The following is a 17618-nucleotide window of genomic DNA, read 5'->3' as shown; positions in this document are numbered from 1 at the left end:
ATACGTTTGTTGACACATTTCAGCCCCTAAATCACAATGAAGCCGGAATTAACCTGGAATTATATTATTGTGTCGTAGTGTGTCGTGACGCGCCACAAGTATATCGTATCCATACATTTAGTATGTTCAGAATTATATTACTAAAGTGCAGTGTGCCGGGACGCGATCTGTCGTGACGGTGGTCGGTCGATTCCCGATCGGCGTCAGCACGATGGTGGGGTTCTGACGCGTCAGAACACTCCACACTAGTATGTTTCTAATATGACACATTAACTAGCTAGAGAATGGTCGTTTGCATTTATTTGTGCACAAGACGTCGGACGAGCTTATTGAACTTGTTAGAAAATACGGGTTTGCATTTTTTTAAATATAATTTTCTATCATACTCTACTCAAATTGATTTTTTGACATCCTGAAATATTGATGAAATCTTTCTTCATCACTAGTAAATGATTTCGCTTTGACTACCTCTCAGATCATTTACTGAATGGACCAAATATTTTCTCTTTTTTCTTTTCAAGTAATCTTCACATTAGCAGGCACGTAAGGTTTTCCTGAATATCACTATCCGAATCGGAGGAAAGTATTGTAGATGCTCGCATGCATTTACTCCAAAGGCCACCAATTTATTGGCTCGAAATAACATCAGAGCGCGCCCCGACACGACAGAATAGTCTGTACACTCGCCGTCACGTCAGAGAGCATCACAACACAAAACAACATAATAATGTAAAGCCGGAATTATATTATTGTGTCGTGGTGTGTTGTGACGCGCCACAAGTATATCGTATTCATACATTCAGTATGTTTAGAAATATTATTGTGTCGTGGTGTGTCGTGACGCGCCACAAGTATATCGTATCCATACATTTAGTATGTTTAGAATTATATTACTGAAATGCAGTGTGTCGGGACGCTATCTGTCGTGACGGCGATCGGTCGATTCCCGATCGGCGTCAGAGCGATGGTGGGGTTATGACGCGTCAAAACACTTCACACTAGTATGTTTCTAATCTGACGCGTTGACTAGCTAGAGAATAGTCGTTTGCATTTATTTGTGCACAAGATGTTGGACGAACTTATTGAACTTGTTAAAAAATACGGGTTTGCATTTTTTAATATCATTTTCTAACATAGAATGTAATATCTCAAATTGATTTTTTGACATCCTGAAATATTGATGAAATCTTTCTTCATCACTAGTGAATGATATTCGCTTCGACTACCTCTCAGATCATTTACTGGATGAACCCAATATTTTCTCTTCTTTCTTTTCTTTTTAAGTAAACTTTACATTAGCAGACACGCAAGGTTTTTATCGATATCACTATCCGAATCGGAAGAAAACATTGAAGATGCTCGCATGCGTTTACTCCAAAGGCCACCACTGTATTGACTAGAAATAACGTTAGAGCGCGCCCCGACACGACAGAATAGTCTGCACACTTGCCGTCTCGTCAGAGAGCATCACAACACACCACAACATAATAATGTTATTCCGGTTTAATACTGAGTTGAGCAATATTAAAAAGCTCAACTATCTGATTTTATTCCGAAATGGCCCGTCATTAACATTATTGAAATGCAACCTTCTAACAAAGTATCAGAATGGAAGAAAATTACGCCGCATTGATCATCGTCATTTCCCACAGATTCATAGGAATTTCTCATTTTAAACATGTTTTCGAAAAAATTAAATATGATGGAATTGGCCGATATTTGATGAAAATCCATAATGTATTCAAGTAACACTTTATTGTGAGATTTTAACCGACAGTTTACAAAACCGCAAACAACCACAACACATGTTTCGCTACAGAAAAGGTTCTTAAAGCGTTTTCATACTCGTGTTGGACTACCGCAACTCGTGTTTCGCTATACAAATAGCTTTCTCAAACTTTTCGAATTCACGGCTCCCTTATGTTTTTTGAAGGTTATCGCGGCGCCCCGAACGTAAAGACTGCACTAGATATTTAATTAATAAAAGTAGGTAGGTGGCTGTCTGAACGGATTGCATTTTGCAATTACCGATATTATCATATTATCAGAGGATTTTTATTAATAGGTACCGACGTATTACCTTTACTCTCAGTTATCTATGTTGTAAAACGTTGTACCTTGAGACTCACCCGTGGCCCACGGCGCCCCAGTAAAGGTTCCATGGCGCCCCAGGGCGCCGTGGCGCACACTTTGAGAAACACTGGAACACTGGAAACGCATCACGTGTTTTGCTATATAATAGCTTTCTCCAGCGTGTTTATACTTGTGTTTCGAAAGTAATCAGAAAACTATTGTATATCGAAACGTGTGTTGCGGTTTGTTAAAATCTCACGATAAAGTGTTATTTGAATAAATCGTTTTTGTTTCTCGTATTGAAATTGGACATGGTTCAAATGAAATTCTCAAATACTAATGCTTGATAGAATTTTGTCAAAAGCAATGTGACTTGACACATTTGATTATAGTGTTACGTTTTAGCGGAACTAAAGGAGGGCAATAGAGAAAGAGATGTATTTATTCAGAAACTAAGGAGAACATCAATGGTCCTTGAAGATGAAGTTGCTGGCGCTGAACAAAATTACATTAGCAAACTTAACGAACAAAAAATAATCATCTCAGAACAAAAAAATTAAATTACTAATGTCATTCAAAAAAAGGCTGTCTTACAGGAAGAATTAGAACAATAAAAGTTGACTCGAACAGATATCAAAATGATTCACCATACCACAGCGCTATCAATAAAAACATGATGACATTTGAAACAATGGCACAGGAGAAAGAAGTCTATTTAGAAGAACTAGAGAAATTAAAATGTGATTATGCCAGTTTGAAGCAAGACCACAATAATACGAAACTATCAGAGAAAAGGTACAGCACCACGAAACAACTCAACTTAGTGGAAAAGGAAAAATTAGAAAATAAAAGAAACATATATCTTGAAGTATCCTTACAAGCTGACACGAAAATAATTTGAATGTCAACAAAAAATTACGCATCTTGAAGTTGGATAATATCCATTTTTTGGAATGAAATAACTTTATAAGGCGTTCAAACTACACAAGAGATGGATTCGGGCTGAAGGCAGTGGTAGCTCGCTATTTAAAATCTGTTTAAATCTGGGTAGAGATATAATGAAGATAATCAATGAATTACGGTATAGAAGAAATAACCGAGAAAACCTGAAAAAATAGACATGCTTCAGGACAACCAGGATAGTTCCAAAATACTTTTAGGAACTCAAGGAGCGACGTTCTTTTTAGGGACGGAGACACCAAATACCACCAGAGGACTTGACAAATCAAAAAAGCCTGGAATAACAAAAAACTGTAATGGTGACAAAAGAGTATCATTGTTGCTGTTGAACATCCAATCTGTACGCAATAAGGTTAATGAACTTTATATTTTTCTTGAAGAACATACTTTTCCAAATTTTGTTTTCCTAACAGAGCATTGGCTAAGAACCCTTTGAATGCCCGAATTACGTAACAGCTTCAAAGTATTGTAGGACATAATCTCTGCATGGGGGAACAATGATTCTAGTCGATAAAAATGCTCTCAAAGATCTGACGCTAAACAATATTGATAATTTTGATCATCTCATAGTTGAAAAGGAATTTGAATTCTCGTTAATACATGATACTAAGAAACATATCTTTTTTATTTGTATTTATAGACCGCCAATGTGTAATGTCACAGATTTTTTATATAGATTGGAGATTCTATTGTCAAACCTTCCAGTCAATTCTCAGCGTATTGTAGCTGGAGATCTCAACATAAATTATGATGACAAAAATTCTGCATCTACTCAGGCACTCGACACATTGCTCTTATCATATAACTTGAAAATATCAGTTCAAGAAACAACACGAATCTCACAACATTCATCTTCTACTATAGACTATATTTGCATAAACCTGGATGAAGAAAAATTGACGTGCAGTGTGATCCCAGCTGGTCTATCAGACCATGAAGGTATTAAAAGTGATAACTCAAAGAAATCATTCAAGTTTGGTAGAATATACAGCTCCAAAAATTTTAAAAAATTTAAACACAATTGCGAGCAAACTGCATGGGAAGAGGTTTTGTCTTCAAGCGATTCTATAGGCGCCTTTCAAGGATTATTAACCAGACTTTTTGAAGAATGTTTTCCTAAACGGGAAATAAATATTAAAAAGATAAATAATCGTGGATTATACAGGTCATCAAAATTTCTGCGACCAACTTGAGATCGCTACACTCAAAATGAAAATATTTTTCCGATAAATTGTTTATAACATTTTTCAACAAATATCGTCAAATTTACAGACGGGTAATTAAACATGCAAAATAAATTCATTACAAGAGTACAATAAACAAAGCTGATAATAAAATCAAAGGAAACTGGGTCATAAGTGAATAGTCTAAGAAATAAATCAAATTCAATTCCAGAACACGTCAATATAGATCCGGAAACACTACATAATTTTTACTGCACAATTGCTCAAAAACTAACTTCATCCCTTGTTCCTACTTCAAATCCTATGGATTATTTAAATAATGTAAATATGCCCAACAAACAAATTCTTCCTGAATACATTTCTGTACCTCCCCCGTAATCACCCGGAAAGATTTCCATTCTTCAAATAAATGAATGTACTACATCTGATGTCCTCTTTTTTGTTTATCCTGAAAATTCACCAATGTTTTACAATTTTCCTCAGTCTCTTTTTTATTTCTCCTGAATATTTGCCAATAATTACGATCTTTCTCTCTGTCTATCTTGTTTCTCCTGGATAAACATCAGCAAGTCTTTGTCTTTTCCTGTTTCTCCTGAATATTTAGAAGTAATTCATGATCTTCGTTTCGGCGTAGTCGTTCTTCCTCTCTCCTGCATTCATTGTCTTCTTTCCTGCATTTTTCATTATCCGCCAGGTCCGCTTGGTCGACACTCCTTGTTTTCATCATAAAATAGAAAATTTTCAGTCAATTATTCCACTTCCGATACCAAATGTTACATTTCACCCGTGGAATCGACAATAATTGTACAGTTAAACTCAACTTTGTTTCACTACTACACTGCCAATACAACACAAAAACTTTAACTGAACTTCAGACTAATACGCCTTATCAGCTCACTTCGTACCACACTTTCAACTAGACTAGCCCCATCTGTCTATTGGTATCTCGTGTATATTCCAAATATTCGGAAGCCAATAGGAATATTCTCTAAGCAACAAGGAACCTAGAATGATTGACAAGCATACAATCACTACAGGAAAATCCTCTCTTAGAGCGGTGCCTGTGAGAAAGTAGTGATTCACATTGGATTTGAATCGCTGGAGATTATATCCATTTGGAAAAACATTTTCAAGAAGTTTATTCCTTATAAACGCAGTTCTCCAAAGAGTTCTTGAACAGTGAAGTTCTAGGTGTACTGAGTTGAACCTCAAAACGATGATCAGCCACAGTCCGTCGCGTATTTCTGATATATACCGCTCTTGGTGGGGTCAAATGTGCCAAGTCACTTGAACACTTCCCTTGAAAGTATCTATAGAAGAGAGACAAATCTCCAACCTTTCTTCGATGTTCCATACTATCAAGGTTGCAAGTGATGTTCGCGTCTCCAATTAGATGGCTCTTCTCTGGCTCTTCTCTGAATGGAATCCAGCAGCTTCAGGGTATGCTTAGGTGCGGAGCTCCATACATGAGAACAATACTCCAAAGAAGGTCTGATGTGAGCTTTATAAAGCATCAAATGTTGCTGAGATGTGTACAGTTTTCTGGTTCAAAACAGTGTTCTAAGCTTTTAAGAAGCCGCTTTTGCAATTCCAGCGATATGATTGTACCGAGACATATTGGGGTCCATTTTAACCTCCAACAAACTTATCAAAGCAGAAAGTGGAATAGTCTGACCTGACATTATTATATCCGGTTAGGGTTTTTGTGGCATTGAATTGAACGTGGTTACTTACACCCCAATTTGAAATTACTTCTATATCCTCATTAAGATATGCAACCTCCTGCTGCCGGTGAAGATGTACATCCGCCGCTGATGCCCATACTCCAGCATACTCCTCTTTTATTGAAATACTAGTTGTTGGATTGATGAAAAAATAAATTGGTTAAGGCTATCGCAGGCGAGATTTTCAGTGTTACTATCTCCATATGGGTTTGAAGGCCGTCATAGTTTGAACTGCATCCTAACGTTTCGCACGAGTGGCTGGCTTCTTCAGAGGTTTATTATTCATCTTGATGATTCATCGACGACTGGTGATTTCTAGTTCGTAGGTTGTATTTATGTTGAAAAACCAAATCTACGCGGACGAACCCGCGGGCAACAGCTAGTAATTTATATTTTTACTTTAAAAATACAGTAACTAAAATAATATGATAACTGATGAATAGCTTCGGGAATTGAATTATGTTACCTATAAAGAAATTTGCAAAACTAATACAACAGTCAAGGACGTCTGCCCGCGTTCTCGGTGATGAAGCTTCGTTGCTTAGACCACCCCTCTACCCCCGCGCATCGTCCCTTGTCATCTTACAGTAGGTGCAACGCGTAATGGCTTACTATGTTGCATCAATTATCTTATCGTGATAACTTTTAAAAGATTTGTCCAAATTACTTAGTGTAAAAGACAAGTTTATCTATATTAAACACTTAAAACAACAATTGTATCAATTTTAATATAAATTTGACAGATTTTCTAAAATGTGCATAGTAAAAAAATATTCAATTCAATTGTATTTATGTATCAGTATTTTGCATATTGTGACTACCACATAAAAGATAAATAAATGCTATCGCAGACTTTTATTTGGAACTATTTAAGATGAACAATCTTACGGTATATTATCTGCATATAACTCCAAAGGTATAGGCAGCGCACAACAAGATAGCTTTTAGGGAGCAATAACTTTTCCAACTTGCTTAATACTTATCGTTCATCACTAAAATTACACAAAACCTTTGTGAATTGTAGCCTATTCTGCTGTATAAGCTGTATTTAAGTAAAATTTCATCTAAATCCGTTTAGTTGTTTAGGCGTGAAAGAGCCACAAACATACATTTATCCAACCTCACAAACTTTCACATTCATCATTATAGTACAGATAGTGTTACGTTTTTACCCGTGGGTTCACCAATAATCAACAACACTGAATAATCAAACTTAACAACTTAACTTTATTTCACTTTAAATACAACAAACACTTCAACTAAAAATTTCAACTATTATTGTAATGTATATCGCCTCACTAGATAACTTCGCGTATCGCACTGTAACGTCCATTTCACTTGACTGACTGAGTACGCTTGCAGCCAGCGTTTAAATATCACAATGGAACATCGTAGAATTTTCTCCGAAGTTTAATCGATATCGATAGCATGTTTTTTTTGCTGCTTCTCGAGCGGCAGGTAACATTGGATATTCCCACACTCTCAGCTACGTCACGTTTCGTTTATGGTTACCAGTCGCGGCCAGCGTTATTTCTTTTCGGGCATGATTTACAACATTACCCCCTTCCCTGAGGTTGTTCGCCCCGAACAACATTCCAAGAGGAAACATCACTTGCTTCTGGGTGACAATTGGATTCCGTACACCAGATCGTTTATTTTTTTGGTTACCAAGTAAGGTCCTTGCATGGTCTCTGCAACTTGGGACACAAACCTTTTCGACGTTGGGGTTGGTAGAGCCACACTGCATCGCCGTCCTTGAAGCTCACTGGCAGCGACTTTTCCAGTCTCTCCTTCAGGTCATTCACATACTCTGAAAGAGGTACCTCTTTGAGATTCATCGAAAAGACTGCCATACAATACATATACCGTAAGCTTCAGTTCCCTACCGATTAACAACATGGATGGTGTATAACCTGTCGCGTCATGTTGGGAGCTTCTGTATGCCAACAGAAAAAGAGGAACCAATTTTTCCCAGTCTCTTTGGTTTTCGAAGACAAACATCGAGAGGTAGTTATTGATCCATCGGATTGTGGGTGAAGAGCAATTGTTCTTGTCTTCTTTATTTCCAACAGCGTCATTTCCTTCCATAAATCCGATTTAAAGTTGCGGCCCTGATCCGAGTGTAGTTTTTAGGTAAGTAAGGTAAGTCAGGTAAGTCCTCTCAACTCCAGCTCCATCAAGCGTTCAAATGTTGGGAGAGGATTGCATAACCCGAACGGTATAAATTCAAACTGATATAGTCCATTGCCAGTGGAAAAGATAGTCTTCTCTTTATCCTCGGGGCGAACGGCCACCTGCCAATATCCGCTTTTCAGATCTAATGTTGAGAACCATCTGCATTCAGCCAAGATGTTCAGTGTGTCACCTATTCTAGGGAGAGGGTAACTGTTCTTTCTGGTGTCCTGTAGTCTACGCAAAATCTCGTCGATCCATATTTCTTAGTCACTAACACAACAGGTGACGACCAGGGGCTGTTTGATTCCTCGATTACTCCTTCCTCCAACATGACCTTAATAATGGATGCAACTTCGTCTTGCTTTGTCAAGGGAAGACGTCTCGGTGGTTGGGCTTGGCATCGCCAGTATCGATGCGATGTTGAACTAAATCCGTTCGACCAATGATTTTGCCCTTCACAAACATATCGTTCTCTTCCTTGACGAATCGGGTGACCCTACATAGTTCTTCTTCAGATAGATGGCTCCATGTCTTCTTGAAAGAGTCAGATTTCCTTTGCGAGTTGTTGAGCACGCTGTAAAGGTACTTCTTCCTCGATTCTGACGATTTTCACGGTCGGTTCGCAGGTGCCTTGCCTCTCTTGTCCTCTCTTGAGTCACCCTGTTATTATTAGGGTTGATTATTCTTACTGGAATGGTCTGATTGTTACCATTCACGAGGGATCTGGCCACGGCAAATTCCTGATTCAGAGCCGTTGGATGGCTCTATCAATGCTATACTCAAGCCGCCAGGTCCAGCTACTTCCGCTTGGATAATTTTCTCGGTGTTATGGGAGATTCTGGAATCTTCCTGTATAATCACATTAACGCTGTCATAAGGCTGAAAGGGCACGTCGAGCAAAATTTCCTCATTTCCGACTTTCAGCAGTTTATTCCTCATATCCACCACAAATCCGTAGGGGGACATGATGTCTAGTCCCAAAATGAACTCGTCGACGATGCTGGCCACTGATACCTGATACTGATTTCGCAAATTCCAAGCCTCAGTCTCACTTCAGCTTCCCCATAGACTGTCAATCTATCTCCAGTGGCTGTTTTCAGAACAGATACTACTGATAATTTCTTCAAACTGCTTTTGTTGGAAATGTCGGCTCTCATTACCGACCTCGTTGCTCCAGTATCGATGGTAAAAAGGCACTGATGATTATTCAACAGTAACCAAGCTGTTACTGTTGCGTCCAATCATGGAAATCGAATACTTGGGGGCTTGGGATGCAGCAGACAATGTACTCCTCTTAACGCAAGCTGAATTTGGTTTTTCCAAACCACGACGCTCCAGTTCAGGTGATCTCGAACGCCAGTCTCTTCTTTCGTCGGATGTTGGACGTGATCGACAATCCCGCTTTAAATGTCCTTATCTGCCGCAGTTGTAACATTTAGGTCGCCCTCTTACCTTGGGCGTAGTTCCATTCGTCAAATATTTCTTACGGAGTACTTCAAGACGTACCATGAGTCGATCTGTTGCTTCATCTTCCTTTACATTGATGGCTCTCACTAAAACTTTTCGTTGTTGTCGTGAAGAATTTTTAGTAGCTTCAAATTCTAGGGCATAAATTATGATGACGTGCCATTCTCAATGACTGCTGCAGCTCCGTGTCACCAACCCCATCGAAGAAACTATGGACACTAATCCAGTGGGTGAAGTTATACGGTGATTCTGGGTAGGCGAGTCTTACTAACCTTTCAACTTCATCTCCAAACTCTTGCAAGCTTTCTGATGCATCTTGAGTTCTCACCTTCAGTTGAGCTTGGTAGACTTGTTGAAGGTTCTCATTACCATATCTGACCTCCAAAGCTGATACGACTGCTCAATAATCCTTCTGCCTATTAACTGGAATATTTTGCAGAATTTCGGAAGCCTTTCCTCGTAGTGAGCTGTTGCTTTATCCTCATCTCTCCACCCATTATTTTCCGCAGCGGCGATAAATTCACCATGACGATTCGCCATCAAAAGTTGAAGTTTTAACAAAATCACTGCTAGAAGAAAGAGATGTCGTTTCCGATTTGCATTTTTCCACAGTACTCCTTTTTGGTTCTGATAATTCTTTCCGAAGTTCCCTCCCGGAAAATCTCTTCAAACTTTTTGTCGACTCCTTCAAGTTTTCTTCCGACTCCTTCAAACTTTTTGTCGACTCCTTTAAGTTTCCTTTCAACCCCTTCAATATCTCCTTTGTTTCCTGAACCACTTTTCCAAATTCGGTTTTTACCGGTACTCATCAAAGTAGTGTCGTCGGCGAATAGAACACTTTTATTGGGTAATAGGAAGTTGCATAGGTCATTTATATAAATTACAAATAAGAATGGCCCAAGCACTGACCCCTGTGGGATACCATGTTTTATAGATAGAAAGTCCGAGTTTCTTTGGTTAAAAGTAACACATTGTTTTCTATTTTCTAAATATGAACTGAATAACTTCAAAGCCACCCCTCTAATACCGTAATATTTGAGTTTCAAAATGAGTATCTCATGAGAGACACAGTCAAAGGCCTTCGACAAGTCACAGAGTGTAAGTTGCATTTATACCTTCAATTGACGCCTAGTGTATATCGCTTGAAACAAAGAAAAGCTCTCAGTAGACATACTGATATTCAAGTGAACAGTGCTGTTGTCTGTTAATCATGGCTACAAGGGGTTGTGTTATTTCTCCAAACAGTTTTTGTTATATCTGTGGTGAATTCGCTATTAAAAGTCAACAGAGAAATATAAGTGATTTTGTAAGGAAAGTTTATTTTGCCTACTTTAAATTAAAAATTGGTGATCAAGATAAATCATGGGCCCTGCATAAGGTGTGTAGAAGATGCATTTCGATTTGGAATTCCTATGATATGGCGTGAGCAGAAAAATCACACCACTGACTGCTACTTCTGCACAGTTGACGTAAAGGGATTCAATTCAAAAAACAAAAGAAACATAAGTTATCCTAATCTTGACTCACCTATACGTCCAGTGCCCCATAACTCCGAGATATCTATCCCGCAGCCACCTTCCTGTTTGGATGAATACCCTAGTGAGTTGGAGGACGAAGCTACATTGCCTCCTCCGGGTGGATCAAGCTCAGATTTATCTTTTGACGAAGATGAAAGACCTCAACTATTTTGTCAAGGGTGAGCTCAATGATTTAGTAAGAGATTTATGTCTTTCAAAAGATGCAGCCGAACTGTTAGGTTCTAGATTAAAAAATAAAAACCTTTTATCACCTGGCACTTCTTTCTACTGGTACAGACACCGAGAAAAAGAATTTACCCAGTTTTTCTCAAAAGAAGGAAATTTTGTTTTCTGCAATAATGTGGAAGAACTCATACATCCCTTTGATATAAAGTATGACTCATCTGAATGGCGCCTATTCATTGATTCATCTAAGACTAGCCTTAAAGCAGTATTATTGCACAATGGAAATAAATTTGCCTAGATTCCGATTGGACATTCTGTGCTTATGAAAGAAGATTATAACGATTTGGCTATTATCGTGGAAAAAATCAAGTATCAAGACCATCAATGGATGATTTGTGGGGACTTCAAAATACTGACAATGCTTTTGGGTCAGCAGGCAGGTTTTACCAAATATCCATGCTTCTTATGATTGTGGGATAGCAGAGCCATAGAACAGCCCTGGAAAAAAAGTGATTAGCCATTCCGAGAAACTTTAAAACCTGGAGAGAAAAATGTTATAAACACTACCATGGTACCACCAGAAAAGGTTTTGTTGCCCCCTCTCCATATCAAATTGGATGATGATGAAACAATTTGTAAAATCGCTGCAAAAGGATGGAGACGGTTTCAAATATTTATGTACAAAATTCCCGTAGCTATCAGAAGCAAAGTTGAAAGAGGGAGTTTTCACCGGCCCGACATAAGAAAACTTTTAACGGAAACTATGAATGAACTATGAATGAGAAGGAAAAAGAGACTTGGGTATCGTTCAAGGACGTAGTACGAAAGTTTTTGGGAAATACTAAGGATCCTAACTATAAAACCATTGTGCAACGGATGCTAGCAGCATATGAAGCTCAAGGCTGCAAGATGAGCTTGAAGGTCCATTTTTTACACTCTCACATAGACTATTTTCCTAAAAACCTGGGAGCTTACAGTGAAGAGCAGGGGGAGCGATTTCACCAGGATGTCCGTGATATTGAGAGAAGGTACCAAGGGCGATGGGATGTCACTATGCTTGCTGACTACTGTTGGCTGCTTAAGCGAGAAACTGAAGATGGAAATCGGAAAAGGACTCGTCAAAGTATCAAGGAAAAGAAGAAGAGGTTTCATAAAGAACATGGATAAGTTTATGTATCAAAATAATGTTTCGTTTGCTTTAAAAAAATATTTATTGTTTGAAAATTTTGAATAAAGGAGTGTTTTAACAATTTTTTGTGTTTGAATTTGCAAAAAATCCTTATGTGATAGAAAAAAATGGCCATCACTTTTGAAATCAGCGCACTTTCAAACATATAATTCAGTAAATATATCTCATGCAGCTGACAAATTTTTTTTTTCGCAGACCTGTGTTATTTATATTATATTCAAAAATGATTGGGTGATGTGTTCGATGAAAGCGAAGAATTTGGCATTTGGATACATTCAAACACATACCATTTTGCGAACACCATTTGGATAGGCAGTCTATACCGTTTTGTAGAAACAATGTATCAGCTTCACTTTTAATTATTTTGAAACATTTTAAATCGTCGGCAAATAGCAAAGCTCTGCTTCCATGGAAACAGCTGATTAGATCGTTGATAAAAAGGTTAAACAACAGTGGTCCCAAATGTGAACCTTGTGGAACACCCGATGTAACTGCGATGGTATGAGAATAATAATGATTAACTCTATAATAATAATAATACTTTATTTCCGTGTAGACAATATACATTGTATAGGAATAGTCAATAAAAGAAATAAAAATAAAGATAAAAACAGAGTATAAGAAACATACAAGTTGAAACAACACCTTAAAACTAAAATAATACCCTACTTATCTAATCTAAAAAATTAATTCAATGAATAAAACATTGTTCAATTAGAAAACTCTTTAAATTTCTCTTAAACATCACATAATTATGTTCTTCCCTTAAATGATCGGGCAGTTTGTCTAACAATTTGTGTTCTTTCCGTAAGATAGCTCTTGAGCCACTGCAATATTTGCCCATCAACACCATATAAACAAAGTTTATGGATCAATAGCTCATGATTAACTTTGTCAAAAGCTTTGGAGAAATCAGTGTACAGAGTCAACTAGCAACCCCTTAGACAGAGCGTCAGACAGAAAATCAACGTAGGTAATTAGACCCAGTTCAGCTGACTTTTTGGATATAAATCCGAATTGTTCAGTCTCTATAATTGGGGAGCAGTCATAAGTAAGATAATCAAAAATGATGCTCTCAAAAACTTTAGGGATTGCGCTAAGAATAGAAATTGGACGATAATTACACACGTCGGATTTTTGACCTGATTTATATATTGGGGTGACATATGAGATTTTCCAATAGTCCGGGAATTTGCCAGATGATAAGGAATTATTAAATATATAGAAAAGTGCTCGAGCTAAAATAAAGCTAAATGATATAAGAAAAGTTGGAGGAATTCCATCAAGACCGGGGCCTTTGTTGATATTAAGTTCGGACAGTTTTTCATAATTTTTAGAGATTTCAATATGCTAATTGGACACATTTACCATGGATGAATATTGGTATCATAAGGATGTAAAGATTGACTTGTATAGACGGAAGAAAATTGATTCGCAAAAAGGTTGGCAATATCGATCCCATTGGTAGCAGTACGATTACCAGAAGTCATTGTATTAGGTATAGTGTTATTTTCCCTTTTGCTGCTTACAAATTTCCAAAAAGATTTAACATTATTAATTATAGAATGATCAGTGCGTTGGATGTAATCTGTATAACATTGTCTGGATAAGGATTTACATCTTGATCTTTCGCTCTTGTAGATCTTGTGAGCTAATTTCTTTTCATAAAGTAGTTTCTTCAGCTCAGGGGAGTGCCAGCATGGAAATCTCCCTTCACAGATTTTTTTTGAGGAACGAAACGATCAATGATAGAATAAAGAATGTCGTTAAATATTGAAATCATATCAGAAAGCTCCTTTCCATGTAATGCACCATCCCAATCGATTGCTTCAAGGGTCGAATTTATCAATATACTGTCTGCGAGAAGAAAGTCATAGTAATATTCTTCACCAGATGAATATTCGTTTGAGATTTTGAGTGGCAAATAACATTCAAGTGGAGGATGATGCGAGTCTTCAGGAATTAAGATGTCGACAGCCTTTAGTACTGTAAGATCTACTGGTGATAAGGAGTAACTCCTCTATCGTTGAATATTTCGTTGGATTGAAAAAGATTGAGAAAAGCACACATGTTGGATATCGTTTCAATAGAATCTATCTCAGATTGAGTGGATAGAGGCAGAGGAGAAGCAACAGAGCAATAATCCTCTGCCTCCCATAATGCTGATGGAAGATTAAAATCGCCAATTAAAAAACTGTTTGCATTACTATATTGCTCATTCAAGGTAATTAGCTGATCAAAGTAAGATTGGTATGAAGTTGGTGAAGATTTAAGTGGGAAATATACCGTACCAATAGTTGAATTGTTATTGAAGAGAACAAACAATTGTTCGATCGAAGGATCAGACTGAATTAGATAAACAGGAAATGATTTTTTGATAGCTATATCAGTACACCACCACCCCTGCGGAAGATACTGGATTCACTAGAGCGGTCAGTTCTATATACGTTGTAGTTGGAAAGCCCAAGTTCGGCGTCGGGGAATTCAGATGTGAGCCAGGTTTCGTTGAAGATAATGATATCATAAGAACAATTGCTTACATTTAAACTGAGGTCCGTCAGTTTAGTTCTAAGACCTCTAACATTTTGGTAATAAAGCGAAGGGCTGCTCGGTTTTAGTTTTTTATAATGATTTTTGGTATATTGTTGAAGTATTTTATAGACAAATTCTGCTCACCAGCCTGTTGACGCACTATAAGTTCATTTTTCACCGAGTCAAGTTGCTTTTTTTGATAGAAGGTTTCATCAGGTTGAAAAAATATTTTGTTAGCATAGCCTAATTTATATTTGTTTCTTAGGATTTCATGGACATCGCGAGCAGAAGACATAAAAAGTTTAATTGGTCGATGACCATTTTTGTTCTTCTTCCCCAAACGTAGAATATTTGTGTCATTGACGTTTACCGCCCCTTCAGATAATATGGATTTTACTGGGTTAATATCTTCGGATGTAGTTGATAATTCCGGTAGATTAAAGATCAATAAATTGTTTGATCTTTTTTGACGTTCATGAAGCTCATTTATGATGTCATCAGTTGTTAGAAAGTAACTTTTTTCATCCTTTAATTTATGAATTTCAGCTTTGAGTGTGGTAACTTCAGACTTGAGGTTTTCAATTTCTCTTAAAATGTCTGCGAATAAAGAAGATATAGGCAAAAAAATAATTTGGATTTTTTGGTTTTCCTGTATATCTCCAGAACCAAAAAAGCTATATTCGATTTCTTTACATCATTGAATAGGTCTCTAAAATATGCAACTTTGCCATAATTTAACCGACACTCTATCTCTTATCGTTTTACGAGATCCCCATGTACAGAAACAATTTAAATAGCCCTGTATATATATATATATACATATATATATATATATATATATATATATATATATATATATATATATATATATATATATATATAATAATATTTATTCACCATTTGTGATACATAGCGTATATATGGTGATTAAAAAATGAATTTGCATTTTATATATCTATATGTACCTATACCTATGTATATACAAATATTAATTTTTATTCAAGCTTTGATCCCATAATTTTATTCATAAGTGACGTACTGTTTTTTGTAAATAATCATTGACCTACCATATATACGCTATGTATCACAAATGGTGAATAAATATTATTATTATTATATATATATATATATATATATATAATCAGTGATGGGATCATTCGAATTAAAAATAATCGGTCATTCGATTATTGCAATCACTCGAGATGTCAAATGGAATCATTCGAATGATTCAGATCATTCGAATGTTGAATGTATCGAATAAAATTAGTAGTGAGTGAAATAGTCGAAAAAAGTATAAAAGTCTTGCGCCGCTACGCACCAGTGCAGTGCCGGCCTATATAGCAACACTTGTTTGTAGGATGTGGTGAAATACAGGTTTGGGCTGAGAATTTTCAGAAATTTGTTAACGATAACATTTATTGAAATTTAATGGTGGTTTGTTAAAATATATTGAAAACATAACAAAAAATAAAAGTCCTCACAAAAATGAAAATCAATTATATGTTGGTTTAAATTGGTAGTGTTAGGTACCAAAAAACTTGCAAATTCAACACATTTTTTTTGTGTCGAAATGTTCCCAAACAATAGATGTCTTAGCTCCAGGCCGCATTGTTCAATATCAAAACAGTAATAATAACGGAATAAAGGTATCAACTACACAATAAGTAAGAGTAGAAAAAATAATGGAATTTATGAGTAATAACAGAAATGTCATTACATCGGCTTCGAATCCTCCAAACTGAAAAACTATTGCCACTGTTTCAATTTCAATGCTCTCTGTTTGTATTCTTAGTGCGACAAATTCAAACAATCCTAACTCATAAAATAATCCAGTTCATTCCGAATTTCGCCATTATTGTGGGCGTTTCACATGGCACATGACCTCATGAGCATCGAGTGATTGCGTGCTTATTGCTCGCATCGCCGGATCTCGAATTAAATCGGTGAATGACGAGTGACGTAGTATCCGAGTCATTTCATTCAAATGATATTTCGATTTTTGGGATCACTCGAGTACTCATCATTCGATTCTCAGAATCATTCAATTATGCCCATCACTAGTAATAATATATGAAAAAAAAGTACACATAATGTTCATATGCTACAAAGCTTCCCCCCTTCAAAGTCATCACTCCTGTGATGAAACTTCCTTATATTAGAAATATGAGCTGACTCTGGTCGTCCATCATTGTCGAAATTTACGAATGCTACTATCCCATCGATGAAATAGATTCTTGTTATCTTGAATGGACCTTTCGTTATATACTCTTTTCCAATTTTCTTGTACCTTTCTAGAATGCTATCTCCTTCTTTCAGTTCAGATGGTTTCAATTTTTTTATTTTTATTGGCTTGATTTTGAACCTTCTTTTTGTATTTCATTTGTTGTTCTGGCGTTTTTGGTATTCCCTTTATTTGTAAATTCAAGCCTGATACTAATACAATATAAAACTATTGATTTGTTGTAGAGCTTATATGATGGTGAACAACATGAAAATTCAGAATGTGACATTATGATGCCATACAGCTGCCTCGAGGCATTTCTTGCAACCACTAGGAAAATCTTCATAACATTTCATTAATAACTTTAGATCTCTTGTAGCACCTTCTGCT

General features: G+C 36.7%; 2 protein-coding genes across 2 annotated transcripts in view; one reads left to right on the top strand and one right to left on the bottom strand.

Annotated features, from left to right (window-relative positions):
- Nucleotides 1-17618, top strand: part of LOC141480414 (uncharacterized) — a 388666-nt gene that overhangs the window by 270049 nt on the left and 100999 nt on the right. The gene's annotated exons all lie outside the window — the stretch shown is intronic.
- The window catches only part of LOC111511015 (intermembrane lipid transfer protein Vps13), a 1108316-nt gene that overhangs the window by 1088203 nt on the left and 2495 nt on the right, over nt 1-17618 (bottom strand).

This window comes from Leptinotarsa decemlineata, unplaced genomic scaffold, assembly GCF_025532065.1.
Source record: "Leptinotarsa decemlineata unplaced genomic scaffold, Ldec_3_MD MMD2_P_RNA_scaffold_8, whole genome shotgun sequence".
In the NCBI taxonomy this organism is placed as follows: domain Eukaryota; kingdom Metazoa; phylum Arthropoda; class Insecta; order Coleoptera; family Chrysomelidae; genus Leptinotarsa; species Leptinotarsa decemlineata.
The sequence above is the reverse complement of the archived record's forward strand: the minus strand, read 5'-3'. Positions and strand labels throughout refer to the sequence as shown.